Genomic DNA, 21,029 nt, shown 5'->3' on the forward strand with positions numbered 1-21,029 from the left:
TAAGCCAGGTATACTGGTATGTTATTTCTACACATTTGCCCTTTACTTGTATTAAACTGAATAACCTTGATGAATATCACTAAAACTCATTAAGGATATTAAGTTGTATCATTGTGATGAATATCACAAACATTCCTTATTTGTAGTAAGTTGAAGCATCTTGATAAATATCACAAACACTCCTTACTTGTACTAAGTTTAAACATCTTGATGTATATTGCAAACTCTCCTTCCTTGTACTTAGTAAGAGTATCTTGATGAACTTAAAAATAACATATTGAAGTTACTTTTAGTAGCTGCATATTAAGTACTGAGAGAAACTGCTATAGGTGTAATTAGCATTACTTTTATCTGGACACTAAACTTAAACCAAAATCTGTTTGTTCGGTTTAGTTAATGTGTAACGTATTTCGATAAAGTTTTATCTGGTAAAGTACTGTGCTGCCCAGTAACTGATGTGAAGACATCGTCTCTTTTTCAAAGGTTGAGGGTGGCTTGTGTACCAGTGAAATAAACAACAGTAACAGAAAGGTATAAGAGGGAATGCTAAATTAACCACTCATACAGTATCAGAATACAGGTATAGTTAATATTCTCGTTCAAAGTTAACGTTGTTTGAAACTCTAAATGTGGAATTAAATATAAACAGAACGTTATAAGTTTTAAGAAATAACTTACTTGAATCACACACACACACGTTACATGAGGAAAAGAAATAGTTTTTTTTTTATAAACAAATGTTGTAATAGCAGTCTTTAACGAGTTACGCTACGTGTTAAGAAATAAATAAGCAATGATATAACCATGATTAAACTATATTTTTAGTCAATTTGAATGGAGTGTTTTGAAATTGCATGTTTCCGATTTCCTTAATATCGTGTCGAGTTTCAACTTGAAAAGACTGCACCCTTCAGAAACATAACGAATTTCACACTTAGTTATTTAAAACTATTTTGGTCTGAATAAATTTTTAAAAAGACAATACTGACTGATTCCATTTTCAATTCAAAATGTACAAACTGTGGTCATAGCCATGCGTAATTTATTTTTGTTTTTTTGGTCGTTTCTTTATGATGTGCATTGAACAAGATTATCTAAACGCCTAAATGTTCGGCACGATACGTTGATGTTCGTACTTACATTTTTTTTTCTTTGTTGTTTGTTTTTCCTATCTACAATTGGCTACTATACATTGATGTTCCATTTAGAGGTTTATTTTGATCCATAGTTGGCTATAATAGGTTGATGTCATACTTACAGATTTTTTTCCGATCCACAATAAACCCAGTTTATTGTAAAAAAAAATTTAACAAACAACACCTTTATATGAAAATCACCACAGAACAATAAATGATACGAACATTTTCAATTCCCAAAACATTCTGAATTCAAATCCAAGACTTAAAATCCTGTTTTATTCATATCAACAAAGTTCCTGTAATTACACTAAAAACACAATCGCTTACTTACGTAAAACATGATCTATATGTTGCCCTAGATAATTCCAACTTGGTCAAATACATCAATTATCTGCTTTTTACCCTACATTTCCAGGCTTTCTCAGGCTATGGAAATGTTATGGTTTTGTCAATATAAAACTGAATATTATTGTAAAGATTGAATTAAATTTTATTCTAGGCACAAAACCAAATAATATTCTTTATGAAATAAATACCAAGAAAACCCTGCTAACAACGCTGTTTGCGAATAAAAATTCCAAGATCGTGCATCAAGCCAAACAGATGAAATAAGAAGAAAACTTAATACTTGCATCATGTACACTCTCACTTCTTTCGGGATGAACAAGACTAGTTACAACTCCACTCGTAATTTTTAAAGAAAACAACTGTATATATATATTTTAAAGTTTATAAATGAATAGTCTGGTACCTCACAAAATACATTCATCAATGGAATTTCAGCTGCTTTATGCTTGGTTTATTTATACAGTAATATTTTCAAATGTAAATCTCAAAGACTCGTCACTCTTACATTATGTTCTCAACTTCATCTGGTTCTCCCAAGTCTCTAGAAAATAGACCTAAAATCCGACCCAGAAGGAGGTTCATACATTGTATTTTATGGTGGCAAATTAAAATGTTGAAACGTTGTAATTTGTGTTTTTCGTTTCCTTTTTAATGTTCAGAGTAACTGTTTTGCGTTTATTTATCATCATATTGTGACATTTCTCAATTTTTAGACATTCATGTTGGTGTGGAAAGATAAAATTCACAAAATAATCAGGAAGAATATTAATATGAGGCGTAAATTTTAGAGAATATAACACCAATACAATATATAATAGTTTTTTCAACTGAAGATAAATAGGATACCGCAGTTTGAATAAAAATGTGAACAAGTTAAAAAAAAATGTCCACATATGTCAAATATTACAAGTGTCTCGTGGCTTCAAACGAATTGCGTATTTGTGTGAGACGTGCTACGTAAAAGTATTTACTTGTTATATTTTTATTTCATAAAGCTTATGCATTATAGAAATTTTTGCCGCATTTTGTACACGTGTATGCTGAATGAAGTTGGTCAATGGATCAAGAGGCTTTAAAACAGTCAAAGAGGTGTTTCAAACGTTAAGACAAATGTAAGAAAGCCTAAAAGCTAACGTTTTTGTGTTTGATTAAATCATGAATATGAACATCCCTTACATTAGATGTTGTATAGATTATAATTTCACGTAATTTTAGAGTAATTGTTTTACAATTTATTTAAACAAGAATACGAGACAAGGTTTGGTTTGTACAAACAGCATGAAGTCCCTACTTCTTTATCTCACGCTATTACAAATGAAGATTAGAAGGCGATGTATATTTATTTTTGTTGGAGGTACAAAATAAATGTTACACTTACAAAAGAACTTAATAAAATGTTTAACCTGTTAAGTGAAAAAAAAAAAATTCCATACACAAAAATTTGATACGGTAAGAGTTGATCTTTATTTAAATAATTTTACTTTTATTATCCCAACTGAGGCATAAATTACCAAATATATTTTGCTGTTAGGCAACAGATACATCCACTTTTGTGTTATTATCCTTTCAAACAACAAAAATTCAAAACTATTTAGTAACTAAGCAACAGATACGTTCACACCGTATTTAATAAGTATAAATTAAACAAATTCAACAACAGTAATCTTATAATTACATTTTTAAGTACATTCAGCAACTCCATACCGCATAGAAGTCTATTAGCATGGCCTCATTGGAAAGCTATTACGCTACTGCCAGCCACGTTTTTCATCTTAATGTTTGAAAAAATTGTTCTGGCGTAACTGTTATTAAAAAAGAATCGTTTTAGTATATTTTCAGAAAATGTCTTTGTTAACAATATAGCACAAATATACTGTAATAGGGTGAAAAGTGCTGGTTAGACAGAATGCTCAGAAATTGTATTACCATTTCGTCTTTTTTTCTTTATGTTCTGTGTAACTTCAAGCAACTGATATTTCACGAGGAGGTGCAGGGTCATGGCCTGACCACTTTTTCATGGCATGTATAACTACAAGCTGCTTTTGTTTTTATCCAACATACTGCTTTGTGTGTATACAGAATTTATAGTTAAAAGAGCTCAAGATTCAAACTCATAGTATTAAATTTTCAAAACGTTTGTAGGGTGTGTGCACTCTGATCACTAGAAATGGCATGCTTTGCATGTCGATAGTGTACTTTTCACACATCGTTTAACTGTGGCATTGATGTTACCAATTCAGAATTTCTTCCCATTTCAATGGGGGAGGAGATGTTTTGTATTTTAGTGAAATAAGTGTATAGTGTCGATAAAAGCTGGTTGGCCCTGGGAACTTGTAACATAACTGCCTGCTTATTAACCCTACCAAATATACAACTTCTGAACATTCAACAAAACTAGTTTAGTTTTATGAGCTGAACACGCATGCAGTAAAAATCATGATAAAAAGTTATTTTATGATTATCGTTTTCATATATAAAAAATATTGTGTTTTTTGAGTTGATATAGGTGTCAACAGATGACGCGATTACGTGGTGATATGGAACAGACAACACAATATGGCATATTAACGTTTGGTTTGTTTCGAATTTCGTGAAAAGCTACACGAAAGCTATTTGTGCTAGTCGGCCCTAATTTAGCAGTGGGAAGGCAGCTAGTTATCACAACCCACCACCCAACGAATAGTGGGATTAATTGTAACATTATAAAGCCCCCACTCCTGAAAGAACAAGCATATCTTGTGAGTCTGGGATTAGAACTCGCGACCCTCAGATTAAGAGCCGAGCCAGGCTTATTCCAGGCAGGAAATATCACAGTATGTTTGCTTCATGATAAATATCTGATGTTAATGTTGAATGAAAAGTGTAATAGGTATTCGTCAGTATCTTACTGTTTATGAAGTTTATCTACGAAGCAAGTTGTATTGTAATTTACAACTGTTCTTGCTTTACGTTACTTTTCGAATTAAAACTTGCACACATTAAAAACTATAAATAATGGCCCAGCCTACTAAAACATATTTTGGATAGAAAATTTTAAAATTTAAAAAGAACCTGGTAATTACATTCAATGAACGATTTGTTGGGAAGGTAAATAAACGACCTTGCAGTTGTGTAATCTAACGTATAAATACTAATGATTAAGGGAAAACGTCTCGAGAAGCTGTTTGAATTTTCTTTGTTTTTTTCTATTACAGCTAGACCCCAAGTGGGGCGGCGGGTTAGAATCCTCGTCAACGAACATGCTCGTTCTTTAAGCCGTGAAGGCGTTTTATATAATGTTTAATCCCACTGTTCGTTGATAAAATAATCTGTCAAGAGATGGCAGTCGGGGAGTTATGTTTGTTTTAAATTTCGCGCAAAGGTACTCGAGGGCTATCTGCGCTAGCCGTCCTTAATTTAGAAGTGTAAGACTAGAGAGAAGGCAGCTAGTCATCACCACTCACCGCCAACTCTTGGGCTACTCTTTTTACCAACGAATAGTGGGATTAACCGTAACATTATAACGCTCCCACGACTGAAAGGGCGAGCATGTTTGGTGCGACCGGGGTTCGAACCCGCGACCCTCTGATTGGGTAGTTATGACTGGCTGCCTTTTCTTTTGATCTATCACGGCTAAATTAGACACGACTAGGTATGTGCGAAATTCAAACTAAACCAAAGACTTCCAGTGGCTCAGATGTATACATTTGTTTCAGAGAATTTATACAAAAAACTAATCATTCAGTTATAGTAACTGAAACTGTAATAGACAGTTTTAATAATAATTATAATAAAGGAGTGTACATTCGTCTGGCTGCTTGATACGATCTGGCACTTATGTCTAAGGCCCCGAATGTTACAAATGGAAATACCTGGGGCTACTATTCGCTGGTTATTAAACTCCTTAGATTAAAAAAATATATATATTGGGTAAATATTTAAGGTACCGATTCAAAGTATTTTACTTCTAAGGCAAACGTTCCTCACGAAGGATTAAGTTAGCACTAAGATCTTCACCATATACAGTCATGTGAAAAAGTTAGGACACCCTATGAAAGCCTGTGTATTTTTGTAACATTTTTGGATATATAGATATTTAATCTAAATTTTAACAATACTGAGAGATTATAGGAATATAACTAAACAATTAAAACTGAAGAAAAGACTTTTCAAGATCTTCTGTAAATGTAATTCTACAAAAATGCATATTCTAACTGAGGAAAAAGTTAGGACACCCCCACATTTATTCTCACTTAAAATGGCTCAACTCACACACCCGTGTATCACACCAGGTGCACATGATTAGAAGATCGTTACTCAGCATTTTCAATGAGGCTTGCCCTATTTAAACCTCAGACATTTAGTTTGGTGTGCTCCTGACTGTTGAAGTGAGAGTGAGCACCATGGTGAAAGCAAAAGAGCTGTCTGAGGCCTTCAGAAAGAAAATTGTAGCTGCTTATGAGTCTGGTGAGGTATTCAAAAAGATCCCAAAAGATTTTGAAATTAGCCATTTCACTGCCCGGAAAGTAAACAACAAGTGGAGGGCTTTCAAAACAACTGCCAACATGCCCTGGTCTTGTCGTCCAAGCAAGCTCACCCCGGGAGCAGACCACAAGATGCTAAAAGAGGTCTCCAAACACCCTGACATGTTATCACGAGACCTACAGCAGGCTCTGGCTACTGTTGATGTGAAAGTGCATGCCTCTACAAACAGAAAGAGACTGCACAAGTTTAACTTGCATGGGAGGTGTACAAGGAGGAAACCTTTGCTCTCTAAGAGAAACATTAAGGCCAGACTGAAGTTTGCCAGAGAGAATGTAGACAAATACCAGGACTTCTGGAATAATGTTCTTTAGGCAGATGAGTCCAAATTTGAATTATTTGGACACCAGAACAGAGGACATGTTTGGCGTAAACCAAATACAGCATTCCAGGAAAAGAACCTCATGCCAGCTGTGAAGCATGGAGGTGGAAGTGTCATCGTTTGGGGCTGCTTTGCTGCAGCAGGACCTGGACAGCTCACAATCATAGAATCCACCATGAATTGTACTGTGCTTGAGGATCATGTGAGATCTACTGTACGAAAATTAAAGCTGAAGCGGAACCAGACCCTGCAACACGACAATGACCCAAAACATACCAATGACTGGCTGAAAACTAAGAAATAGAGAGTCCTGGAATGGCCGAGTCAAAGCCCAGATCTTAATCCCATTGAGATGCTGTGTGGTGACTTAAAACGGGCTGTACATGTAAGAAACCCCTAAAACATCTCACAGATGATAAAATTCTGCATTGAGGAGTGGGGCAAACTTTCTTCAGACCGATGTCAGAGACTGGTAGATAGCTACAAGAAGCGTCTCACTGCAGTTATTTCAACCAAAGGAGGTAACACTAGCTATTAGGGGGTAGGGTGTCCTAACTTTTTCCTCAGTTAGAATATGCATTTTTGTAGAATTACATTTATAGAATATTTTGAAAAGTCTTTTCGTCAGTTTTAATTGTTTAGTTATATTCCTGTAATCTTTCAGTATTGTTGAAATTGAGATTAAATATCTATATATCCAAAAATGTTACAAAATACACAGGCTTTCATAGGGTGTCCTATCTTTTTCACATGACTGTATGTAAGCGACATGTTACGAACCGATACAAATTTCTATTATACCTCTCAATTCGTAGATGATGTAGTAATTTAAAAGAGTTACCACACGCTCTCCTTAGCACCTGGTCACTTGCAACTCGTTTAAAAGAAATGGCAGAATACTGCCAAAATAAGAAAATAAAATTCAATATGCCAAAGACATAGCCAGGTTAAAATCTGTCTGGCAGCAATCCAGACACATAGTTCAAACACGTACTGAAAATATGCAAACAGTACATACCATCACTAATAGAGTATACTTGTACGGCATGGATGAACGTAGCGGAAAATAACATTACAAAATTCAATATTCAGAAGTGCGTACGAAGCCCTATGTACAACCAGTTCCCGCTTCTTACATAACTATGCAAACATACAATCACTCTAGGACAGACTTCTAAAGAGGTCGCTCACGTATTTCTTGTTTGCTTGTTTTTGAATTTCGCACAAAGCTACTCGAGGGCTATCTGTGCTAGCCGACCCTAATTTAGTAGTGTAAGACTAGAAGGAAGGCAGCTAGTCATCACCACCCACCGCCAACTCTTGGGCTACTCTTTTACCGACGAATAGTGCGACTGACCGTTACATTATAACGCACCCACGGCTGAAAGGGCGAGCATGTTTGGCGCGACGGGGATGCGAGCCCGTGACCCTCAGATTATGAGTCGCACACCTTAACACGCTTGGCTATGCCGAACCCACGTATTTTTAGGAACGTGTAGTTTAAAACGAATTACTGTACTGGATCGATATTTCATACATGATGGAAACTAGGCAAAGTATCTCTCATCCTTAAATATGTATCATAAGAATAGCAATCAGCCACCTACTGTTAGACCTACTTAATATATCATTTATGTAGTATATATATATATATTATGTATTAAAGTGTTATTTATGTAAATACGTACAATATATGCTACACGATCAACCAGCACTCGAATACATGGAACTGTTTGTAATATCTGAGACTTTAGCTCTATACATCCTTGTAGGAGTATTGCAATTATTACAGTGACTTTAAGTGATAACAACACTCTCGCTTATGTGATATTGAGCATTTAACAGTGTAACAAAACATTAGTGCATGCTAAAAACCGGGTTTTGATATTCCTCTTGGGCATAGCTGAAGGTCTTGCTTTGTATTTAATTACAAACCTTCAAACACTAATAACTATCGTTGAAGAATAACGTATTAATGAACAAATAACACTTTTATTCTTCTCAACAAAGTTACAGTTTGTTCCATGGGCTAGTATTGACTAAAGTGAGCTAAGTATAATAATGCTCACATATTGCAGTCTCGAGCTGATCATTATGCGGATTTTATTTCTTGATTTGTTTGTTTCAGAGGAAAGCTACGTAGATCTATCTGCTGTGTCTTCCGCGGGGAATCAAACCTCGGATTTTAGCGTTGTAGGTACGTAGGCTTACCGCTGTCTCGCATAGGTATACTGCAATTAGAAGTGTTTTTCGAAGTATACTAATTCATAAAAATGAAAGGCACGGTTAACTGAAAAAAAGACGTAAATATTACTCTGTAGTGTGCATGACTTAACTTTTAACGTGCTCAGGGTTTGAAATTAAAGATTCACGGCTCTCATTCCTCTGTAGTGTGCGTGACTTAACGTTTGACGTGCTCAGAGCTTGAAGCTGAAGATTCACGGCTCTCATCCCTCAGTTGTTTGCGTGACTTAACTTTTAACGTGCTCAGGGTTTGAAATTAAAGATTCACGGCTGGCATCCTTTTGTCGCAAAAACGATCTCAACAACTTGGAGCTGTAGATGTGCTATAAAAGTAACGGTTAAATTCCGCTATTTCGGCAGATGAGAGTAAATCCAATAGTCGACGATAAGCGCTGTCCAGTTACAATCGCTGTCGTCTATCAGTTCAGGCTAGGCGAAGGTAGCTAGCTCTTCGTGTAGCTATCTATCTATCTGTCTGTCTAACTAGAGATCACACCTTACCATTTCGTTGATTCGTATTTTAGGTACATTTCAAAATAAGGAATCTGTAGTTACTGAATTCAAACGGTAACAAACTCAGCCCAGTAGTCATCATGCCGGACTATACTGTGTCGCGTTCCATTATTGGGGAAAAAAAGGTGTTTTGCACGTTGAGGCCTGAATACGGTACAAATCTGGTGTTAAAATCTCACTATTCGGTCTGACAAGAGTATCCTAGTAATTGGCGGTGTTGTCTACCTGCTTATACTCCAGTCAGTCAGTTCAAACTTAGTGAAGTCATGCGAAGAAGGCCCTTGGGTAGCTTGTGTGGAGTCAAACAACCATTATTATCAGTCTTAGGCTTTCGTGAAGTTGTACACAGGTTATACACATTTCATTGTGTAGGTACTGAAATTAATTTATAATTAAAACTACTTAACATAACTTCAGTGTTGACGAACCCACAAATTCGTTATCGTTTCTTTGGAATAAGCTTCACAAGTAACATATCATTCATTCTCAATGAAACCACTTTTTATTTTTGAAAAATACTTAAAATATGTCAATATAAAATCAGAACCAGAATAAAAACTCCTGAGGATGTTGGCACCAACGAAATGTTGGACCCTGGTGATCATGCTTGTTATCTAGCTGTGCCCCATTTTAGTTGGTTTGATTTTGCTGTCGCTAAGTTAAGTTGAAGAGTTAAGAAAGCGATAAGAAGTCTGAATTATAAGTAACCCACACACATACGATGTTTTATATGCTTCAATATCTTATCTTTTACGACATCTTTGCGTCACGAAATCTCAAGGTGCGTCCTCTGGTCATAATACTAAACAAACTAGCATCTTTACTGCATCAGGGTTATTAATACAGGCGGCTTTTAGTGTCTCTAAGGCAAATTCTGGAAAGTTGCCAAACAACAGAAATAAAAGGTTAATAACTATTAGTAATAGCTCAAGTTAACAGAACATGGGATATCCATGCAGCTTAAAGTTAAAAGTTTGGGTTTAGCTTGTGTTATTCGAAGTTTTATAGTCACATAGGTAAGTACAAAACATTTACAACTACGTTCGTGTCAGTTTCCAGCCGTAATAGACTTCTGTTGTGTTTGTTACACAGCTCAGTATAAAACATCTACTTATATTAAGCCAGGTTATATCAACTATGATAATTGCTATGTGGTATATATATATATATCGTGTTGATCACATTGACTGTGGTAACTGATATACGTATATATCATGTTCAGTCATATGAACTGTGGTAACTGGAATGTATATATATACAGGGTGAGCCAAAAGTAGGTGGACAGCATTTGGAATGGGTTTATGTATCGGTTATATTAATGCAATTGTATATTATAAATATGTTGCAACTATATTATTTGTGTTATATAATTACAATTGTATAATTACATTTGTTTTAATTTAATCTGTTTTCTTTTTTTTAGATTGTTAATAGAACCCATAATGTCAAATACTTTAAATACAGATAAACGAATATGGGTGTTAAAAGAGTATTGGAAATCTCAACAATTTGAGCATTTGCGTTAATAAATAACATTTTATTTTCATTAATATAATTGTCTTATTACATATAGTTGTACGTATACGTGATCTCTAAATAAAGGTTTTTTTACTGTCCACCTACTTTTGGCTCACCCTGTATATGTATTGTGTTGAGTCACATCACTTGTGATAATGGGTATGTATATCGTGCTGATTCGCATCAACTGTGGTAATTGGTATATATATATATATATATTGTGTTGAGTCATATCAACTGTGGTAGCAGGTATATATATATATATATACTGCTGGCCAAAATCTTAAGGTCAATGAACATAAAGAAAAAAATATGCATTTTGCGTTGTTAGACTCAACCAATTATTTGAGTAGATCTTCGAAAGATGAAAATAAGAAAAGGGAAAATAAAAATAAAAAACGTTTTTAGCATTTAATAGGGAAAATGTGAACACTATGACATTAACCTAAATACTAGCTGATCAAAAGTTTAAGACCATACCAAAAGGAAGTCCAAAACATGGTAGGAAATGCCCAACAAGAGGTCTCAGTAGTGAGTTGCATGGCCGTCATTGCGAATAACTTCAAACATTCGCTTTGGCATGTTCGATATAATCGTTTGCAGAAGGCTGGCTGGAATGGTATTCCAAGTTGTAAAGATGGCTTCACGAAGATCATGCACTGTTTGGAATTGACGTCCATTTCTATAGACTTCCCTTGCCATCCACTCCCAAACATTTTTAATGGAGCTCAGTTCGGGCGAACACGCTGGATGGTCCAAAATAATCACGTTATTCGCCATGAAAAAGTCCTTTGTCCTGCGGGCATTGTGGATTGCAGGGTTGTCCTGCTGAAAGATCCAATCATTTCCAAACAAGCGAGGGCCTTCAGTGAATAAGGATGCTCTCTCCAACATGCCAATGTCGCCAGCTGCTGTTTGACGCCCCTGTATAACCTCAAGCTCCATTGTTCCATGGAAGGAGAAAGCACCCCAGATCATGATGGAACCACTTCCACTGTGTCGTGTAGCAAATGTCTTCGGTGGGATATCCTTATCGTGCTAGTAACGTTAGAAGCCATCTGGACCATCCAGATTAAATTTTTTCTCATCAGAGAACAAAACCTTCGTCCACTTTTTAAAGTTTAAACGAGCTGTTTCATGGTGTGGAAGGAGGCGTGGCTTTTGAAGACGTTTACTGTTTTTAAAGCCTTTCTCTCGTAGATGCCATCTTATTGTTCTTGAGCTGCATTTTGCGTCCGTAAGGGCCTTAATCTGGTTCGACGATCGGCTGGTGTCTTGCCGGACAACTCGTCGAATCCTCCTGCTCAACGTCGGCGAAATTTTCTTGGGCCAACCGCTTGAAATTTTCGTTCCGTATCCCTCTTTTCGGAAATTTGCAACAGCAGTTTTACTACGCCAAATCTCACCAGCGATGGCACCTTGAGAGAAACCTTACTTTTGCAGCTCGACAATTCTGCCACGTTCAAACTCTGTCAACTTTTTAGCCTTTGCCATGTTTTTACTCAATGTAACACAGGAGATTCAGTGGGAGATGTTTACAACGCTAATGATTGAACACAAATGACTAAATTGACCTGCTAGTATTCAGGCTAATTTCATAGTGTTCACATTTTCCCTATTAAATACTAAAAAGTTTTTTATTTTTATTTTCCCTTTTCTTATTTTCATCTTTCGAAGCTCTACTCAAATAAGTTATTGAGTCTAACAACGGAAAATGCGTATTTTTGTCTTTATGTTCATTGGCCTTAAGATTTTGTCCAGCAGTGTATATACATATACATGTATCATGTTGAGTCACAACAAGTGTGGTAATTGGTATATATATATATATATATATATATCGTGTTGAATCACATCAACTGTGATAATGGGTATATATATATATATATATATGTATGTCATGTTGAGCCACATCAGTTATGGTAATTGTTGTATATATATATATATATTATGCTGAGTCACATCAAGTATATATATATATATATATATCGTGTTGCGTAACATCAAGTATATATATATATATATATAATCGTGTTTAGTCACATCATATGTGGTAATTGGTGTATATATATATATCATGCTGAGTCATATCAACTATGGTCTGCTTGAGGATCATTAACACACATATTCTGTCCAACAGCTGAGGACTGAAACCAATCGTTAATATCCAAACATTTCAATAATCAGTACAGTTTAGCTAATGCAAAACACACGAAAGAGGAACAATTGTTGAGTTCTGTCTTTCTCACGTAATATAGTTATAACAATTTAAGCAAATATGCCCCCCCCCACAGAAAAATGGATGCTTTTCCATGTTGTGTTTAAAACAGTTATTAAGAGTTGTTTTTGGTTTAAAACAAAAGTTGCGCAACTGGTAAACATGCTTTTTTACAGAGACTGAACAACTAATTTGTGAGTTATTCTAAGCTTTCCTATCAAACTTTTGTATAAAAATCATGCCCCTTGTTACATGGCATTTACGTTTTCAAAGTTTATTGCAAATTTATTTAAATATAATGCTAACCTATCAATTTACAGTTAATTTCACCTCTGATTAATCATCCAGAAATCAAAAAACAATATTTTACATGGTGACTTACTTTGTTTCATAAATTTGTACATCACTTAAATATTCTTCCAGTAACTGCGACGAAGATTTTCCCGGGATTCTCCACGCGCTACTTCAGGTACCTGACTTCGTACAGCACAGTCACAAGCACCTGATGCAGCACGTGGGAATCATGCCGGTCAGTACCTGATGCAACGGCCACATGACACGAATACATTTCACGATTTGCATCATCGGTATTTACTATAAATGGATTTATAAAAATAAAACAATTTTTACGTTAAAGAATGTAACACTTGTCTTTTACAAAATTGTTTTTAAGTTTAAATATTTGTACGAGTTAGCACTGCCGTCAAGTGTAACTGTGTGATTACTTTCAATATTACAGTCAATCTTATACCTTTGTTTACAGAAAATGACTTCATCATCTCCAGTTTGATTACTGGTCTATTGGAAAACAGTTCTTTATTATCACTAGCTCCCCTCTGAGATATTTTTACACAGTTACTCAACTGATATTTTTATATAAGGAATTCAATGATTCAAAATATGAAAAGAGAACAGCGTCCGGGTTAAGACATTACCTCAGGTTCATTCTAATCCAGACTTTCAAAAATACAGTTATGGCTTTTTGTGTAAAACAGATTTAGATTTTACAATGGAAATAATTTATGGAATTAGTAGCTAAAGTTAAAAAATTATTCTATTTAATTTCTGTTAACTGGGTGTCTTTAGTTGCTCCCTTATAGTGATGAAGGTGTTTTTGTTGTTGTTTTATTTTAATTTCGCGCAAAACTACACGAGGGTTATCTGCGCTCGCCGTCTCTAATTTAGCAGTGAAAGATTAGAAGAAAGGCAGTTGATCATCACCACCCACCGTCAACTCTTGGGCTACAATTTTAGCAAAATTGACCGTATCATTATTACGCTCCCACGACCAAAATGGGAAAAATGTTTTGTACGATGGGTATTCAAGTCCACGACCCTCAGATTGCGAGTAGATTGTCCCTAACTATCTAGCCATGCCAGGTCTCAGTGCTAAGGGTGCTGACAGTAATGTTCTTAGAATTTCCGTTTTATATATATATATATATACATATATACGTATAATTGAATGATATCCCAATAAGTGGAATATAATTTTCCAGTTTAAGATGCGGCAACATTTAGCGTGATATCAAAATTTTTCATTTGTTCATCAACTTCCTTCATTATACAGTAAACATGAGGTTTATTTTAAAACCATACAGTCATGAAATAAACATTTAAAGTTCCTGTTTTGAAATCTGTGATAAGCATACATTACGTGTGGTGAATTAAACGTTTTATTAGACGTTGACCCATGATTGCACCCTGCTGGCTCAGTGGTTAATCTGAGGACTTATAACTCTAAAAATCGGGTTACATTATCCGCGGTGGACACAGCACAGGTGTCTCATTGTATAGCTTTGTGCGTAGTTACAAACAAAACAAAGCCAAATGATTATTAAATTTGAGCTGTAGCTTGTAAAGTGACGTTCAACCAGTTTGTTTGTACGCGTGTGGGTTTATGTCCGGGCTGTGTCTCAGTTATTAATGATGTTGTCAAACCTATCCTTTCAAAGCAGATCTTTGTTGAAACTTGGAAACTAAACCATTCATTACTTACAATAAAATTGGCCAAGTATGAAAAGGTGATGTTTAAAGAAAGAACAGAGATCCGTTCAAAAGATGCATAAGATAATTAACTACACACAAGAGTCTGGTAGTACATGTGAATTTAATCCGTTTCTTTCCTAAATTATAAAATAATCCAATAATATCGTATTTATAAATAACAAATCACGCGACCTCACATCAGTCGAAAAAAAAACAACAGTGAATTTCTTAAACAAGAAGACGATGTTTCCAAAGGACATTACTTTGAGGATATGGGAACACCTGAAGTCTAAGTAAGGCGAAAATTGTCAGTTTTTGAACTTGGAAATGAAAAGTGGGGCGTTTTCCAACCTAATATTGTAACCATTTAAGTCGCGCGAATTAATGACTTTTTAATATCTTTCTGCACGAAAATTACTTATTCGTTACATTTTGCGCAAGACTACTCGAGGCCTGTTTACACTATCCATCCCTAATTTTGAAGTGACAGACTAGAGAAAAGCTAGCTAGCTAGCCAACAACACTCACCACTAAGTCTTGTGCTACTCTTTACCAACGAAGAGTGGGATTGACTTGACCAGCACATTATAACATTGAAAGGAGAAATTATTTGAATCTGCGATATAGGAGATATCGGGGGTAGGGGTAAGGGAGGAAATCACCCTATATCAGAGAAATAAAGTGTCGTTCAAATCTTAAGAAGGGAGTCCATGTAACGTTATCTACAGAGTTATTACATAGGTTTGATTTTTACATACATATTAACAATTTTTATGCTGTTTATTACTATGGGGGGCGTCTACACATTGCATCACACTGAGTAATTTTATTTTTAATTGGTTATGAAAAGCTGACAAAAGCACTTAGATGAAATAAACACTTTTTTTGCCAAAATAAAGAGCTCGTAGCAATTAATAAAAAAATGGTGTTTTTTATATATCTTAGCATGACTTGTGTAACCATATTATGCAACTAACAGCGCGAGGTACTTGCAAGCAATTTGTTGTATAATAGTTTAGAAAAATGTGTTTAAAAAGTTGATGGTGGTGTAAAACATATAGATTAATTAGTTAAACTGTTTAATATATACAGTTTTGCTCATTCTCTAAGCGTTAATTTTTACTTATTACGTTTTAACACATCTCCTTCAAATTACCAAACAGAACATCGGTCTTAAACCCAGTATTACCTCAAGACATTCAATTAGGAGCTTTAGGTTAGTCCTAAATCCATATATTAAAATAACGATTCAAAACATTATATATAATAAAACATAAAACAGCACAATTAGATATATTGAACATTATTACTGCAACTGCTAATGTAAGTAACAACAGAGAAATAACAGACCATACCTTACAGAACTCACAAATACTTGAAGTTCACATTAACACTTACGACTATACATTATATGTAATACAGTACAAGTTAATGGATAATGAGAAGAGCTGGCAATAGACAATTTTATTCCTTTTTTTTTTTTTTAAAGTTAGAATCTTGCGATACACATCTCGATTTTGGTCTGCATGTTGACCGTCATTGTTATATAGTAGATTTAATTCCCTATCTACATTTGGTGTCATTTATAGTAGTACATATATATAATACTACTGTATGGAGCAACTGTATAACTTATATTAGGCTGCTTGTGCTATTTTTCGTTCAACTCGTATATATACATATGTGTAAGGAAAAAATACATATCTAACGGTACAGCGCTACGTTATAGGCCCAATAAATTAACACTACAGGTCGTATTTTGTAGCCAACTTTCGAATAGTTTTATGTCAACAAATGGTTAAATATATCGTACACTTACTATATAGGTAAGGCACCTTCTTATATCATAACTCACAAACCACCTTTAGCAAACGTCCACGTTATTACAGGTGTGCTCTACAACGGTGTAACTCGTATCGCCTTCTAATGGTGACGCTGGCTCCATTCACACTTTTCTTGATAGTCCCAGCTTCAGAACTTTCAAGAAAAAGACGTCGATGAAGCAATGAGGTGAAATTTCATTGGTCGGTACCATTGCTGGCTATCACAAGATTCTCACTCCCACCAACAACATGCGTGTAACAATATTCATAGATGACCCGACCCTGAGTCACAGCACTCATATTAGTAGTCATATAAAGATGCTAAATTAATCCACAACTACAGAAATAATCACGGAAATCCTTTAGCTGATCAGCTGAGATAAAAACCACAGTACAAGTTTGGCTGCAGTCTTATTAACGCATTATCTGAATAATCATGGTTTTAAAAACATCTTTTCCCATGTAGTCTAACTAACCATCTACTTTTTTGTTTTTAACTGGGCGGATCGAAGCTGGTAACAAAAGTGACACGTGACACTGTTTCTGACGTCAATTCTGTAAGTACTTGGCTGTCTTCCTACTTTATAACGAACGTTGTTTGTCTGGGTATTACAGTTTTTTTTTTTTAATAATTAGACTGTAAAATAGCCAATGGAATTTTCGTAGAAAACCCGATCCACCATATTCAGATTGAAACTAATATCTGCCAAGTTTATACATAACACTCAATGCAGTATTTCGTTTCTCGGAAACCTGACACTGTTATTAACTGTTCCTCTACCTGTGGGCAATAATACTGCTACCTCAATAAGCACGTGTAATTATGTACGAATACATCTACCTATTGAGACAACTCCGCATTCACACAAAGAAAAACAGATATATTGATACATCTGTGCTGGCATCCTGGATGGTCTTTTTATTCATATTTGTAATTTACAAGGGGAGGGAAAGGGGCAGAGGATATACACTCATTTTTCAAGTATGAGGAATGCTCCCTCACACTGCAACGATACGAACACTTATTCTTCAGTAATTTCCTAACCCCCATGATGTTGTTATTTAAAATAGAGTAACCCTCGTTTTTCACCTACAAACCCACATTTTGTAAATCAATGTATACTGCTCGTATCGTCATGGTGTAGATGGGCATTTAAACGAAAATTTCGCAAATATTGACGGCGTGTATTCTGCCATCTTCCCTGTATTCTGTGATTTGTTTTACGTATGTATGTGGAGCGCATAAACAACACTTATCCTTTCAGTTTCACAAAGGAAGATGTGGGTTTTTCATCTTAATAATCTGTTGTTACACTCATGTACAGTAAGGCTTAATGCCATATACGTGTAAAACAAGTTATGTATAACTTTTCAACTAAAAGAATGACTCCTCAAAAAAGTAACTATTTTGGTGGCAAACAAAAGTAGCCAAAGAAGAGGTTTGTTATATATTTATTTGTTGTGAAACAAAGCTGCACGATTCGTCCACCACAAATGTCGAAATCCTGTTTTTTAGTGTTATAAGCCTTTGAATTTTCCTCGGTGCAACTACGGGTTTTAGGCCTACTTTTAATATATTTTTTTCTGTTCCCTACTGATCATTGACGTGTGTTGAATATACTTGGGTATATTAATTTTTTTTTTCAGACAAACTAGACAGATTATCGCTAACCTCAAAGTGATTAGAATTTTAATCCGCATTTTTCGACAACTGAAGTCAAAATCAAGTTATTTTTGGCTGCGCAATAAGTAACAAATGAAACCTACACATATTGACGGGTGATGTTTGGTTTGTTTGGAGGTAAGCTCAAAGCAGTACAATTGGTTATCTGTGCTCTGCCAACCACGAGTATCGAAACTCGGATTCTAACCCTCGTACGCGTAAGATATTGTGCAGGTTGAGAATTGCCATCGGCTTTTTAAACATTTTTCTAGTTATCTGTGCATCAAATTGATTGTGGGTTCGTGACTTTGTTGGCTATATTTATTGGCTCCTATTCTTGTATCCTAAAACCAAATACGTTATCAAATTATCGTCACTACCATAAAAACACGCGATCACAATTATTTTCACTACCATGAAAATATTATCAACATTATCGTCACTGTCATAAAAAACACGTCATCAAAATTATCGTCACTGTCATAAAAAACACGTTATCGAAATTGTCGTCACTGTAATAAAAAACACGTTATCGAAATAATCGTCACTACTGCAAGTAAGACTATTAATCAATGCTGAGGTTCCTTGAGTATTTGATATTGTAAATGAGTGATTTGACCCAGTTATTCTGGTCAGTTTGTCCAATGAGTGTTGCCCCCATACCGCTAAAAACCGGGTTTCGATACCTGTTGTGGGCAGAGCACAGATAGTCCTTTGTGTAGCTTTGTGCTTAATTCCAAACAAACAAACCATTGAGTGTTACGACTACAACAAATATGAGTAATATTATGTAATTTGTGAATTGAATTTCACTTAATGAACAGTATAAAACAAGCCGTAAGTGTGAGGGTTAAATGTATTTATCAATGTGGTTTAGTTTCCACTTGCTACTATATCAATTGCATTTATCTTTGTAGATGGCTTTTAAGAAACAGACGTATAATGTATTAAGAACAGTGGTGGTATCTGACTGCTCAATAAAAACATTGACACTTGTAACTGGCGGAGAAGAATGAGTGATTGTACACGTAACAATATTTGTAACTGACTTCATGATAACGGTATGTCTTCAAAGTTACAACGCGAGAAACCGGATTCCAATACCCGAGGTGAGCAGAGCGCAGATAGTTCATTGTATAGTTTTTGTGCTTACTTACCAACAAACAAACAGACTATTTAATAAAAATGCGTATATGTTTAGGGGTTTGATGATTGATTGTTGTTAAGCGCAAAGCTAATCAATGGGCTATCTATTCTTTGGCTCCCCCAGTGGTACAGTGGATGTCTGTAGATTACAATGCTAAAAATTGAGTTTCGATACCTGTGGTGGGTAGAGCACAGATAACCCATGATGTAGCTTTGTCTTTAATTCAAAAACAACAATCTATTCTCTATCCTCTACATGTATCGAAACCAGAATTTTAGCATCGTAAACCCACATATTTACAGTAAAAGGAAGGAGCTTGCATGTAGAGTAACTAGATATGAACAATGTGCAGTCGTACAAGTAACAATATCTGACAAGAATTGTTTGTTTTATACTTTGAAACTTTAAGTTATCACACTGACAAAAACAATAGATATTTATAAGATCGAATTAGACCATTTTAATTAGTAAATACAAAGCTTAGGCTGTTATAGTTTACAACTATGCAACGTCTATGGCACCCTCTAACTTGAAAAGCTGGGTGTGACCATGTGGTTAGCGTACCTCAGCTGTAAATCCTAAGAATTTTGATTGATGTCTCGTTACCACAGAAACTCGCTGCTCACTCTAAACCCATCGATGAACCATAAGATTCACTATCAAATCACACTGTTCAGGCAAGGAAGAATAGACCAAGAACTGGCGGCGAGTGCTGTTGAGTAGCTGCCGTCCTTCTTGTATATCAGTCTGTGTGTCTCCGAGAGAAACTTCTGAACAAAACAAGACACATGCGCAGTATGTTATCTTAATAGACTTCCATAGATAACTTTTGATTCACGAATTTTTCTTTTAATGATGCACATCTATTTTTAATCATTATTTTTAATAAATATTCTCAGTTTCAGCCCTAAGGCAAGGCAGCAAAAACAACTATCTACGCCCTTCTCGCTATTTAGAACCTGTGTAGGTGTTTTTATAAGATAGTATTTAAGATGAAGCTTCAAACCTCGTACGATAACCCACGTCCTATCAGCCTAGTCTCACTTCGAAATGTAATATATGGAGGTTTCAATTTTTTATAAATGATGCAGTCTGTATAAATAAATTACTTGTTTTTTTGTTATTAAGCGCAAAGCTAGGCAGTAGTTATCTATATCCTGTCCATCACGAGTATCAAAACACGTGTTCAGCTATGAAATTTTTCAGATTTACCGCTGAGAAACTGGGAAGAAGGGGACATAAAGTAATAATATTTGTTTATCATATCTTCAAGTTTGTGAGTAGAGGGACTTTGGTGTTCAACAAATACAAGTTTTTGTTTTTTAAGGGACAATAGATGTGCTAGTTTGGCAGTGTGGTTCTTTCTGTTTACAATTATTTTTACATCCATTTTTTTTCATTGCCCCACGGTATTTCAGCGGCTAGTCTGAGGCTTATAACACTCAAAGTTGTGTTTCGATACTGTATTGGTCAAAGCCTACTGCGTTGCGTTTGTGCCCCAACTTTGTTAGTAATCCTATATTATACTTGCTTGTCTAAAGCCTAGCACTATGTTATAGATATAGTGAATAATATCTAAGCTTG

The 21,029-nt window shown here is 35.2% G+C and overlaps 1 long non-coding RNA gene across 1 annotated transcript; it reads right to left on the minus strand.

Moving 5' to 3' along the window:
• Positions 1-1,937: 1,937 nt before the first annotated feature.
• On the minus strand, positions 1,938-17,291 carry LOC143255403 (uncharacterized). The gene is made up of 3 exons (XR_013030603.1): positions 16,632-17,291; positions 13,206-13,417; positions 1,938-3,289 (listed from the first exon to the last, which is right to left on the minus strand). It is a non-coding gene; the product is annotated as an uncharacterized LOC143255403 (long non-coding RNA).
• Positions 17,292-21,029: the final 3,738 nt, after the last annotated feature.

Source organism: Tachypleus tridentatus, chromosome 7 (genome assembly GCF_004210375.1).
Source record: "Tachypleus tridentatus isolate NWPU-2018 chromosome 7, ASM421037v1, whole genome shotgun sequence".
NCBI classification, from domain to species: Eukaryota; Metazoa; Arthropoda; class Merostomata; order Xiphosura; family Limulidae; genus Tachypleus; species Tachypleus tridentatus.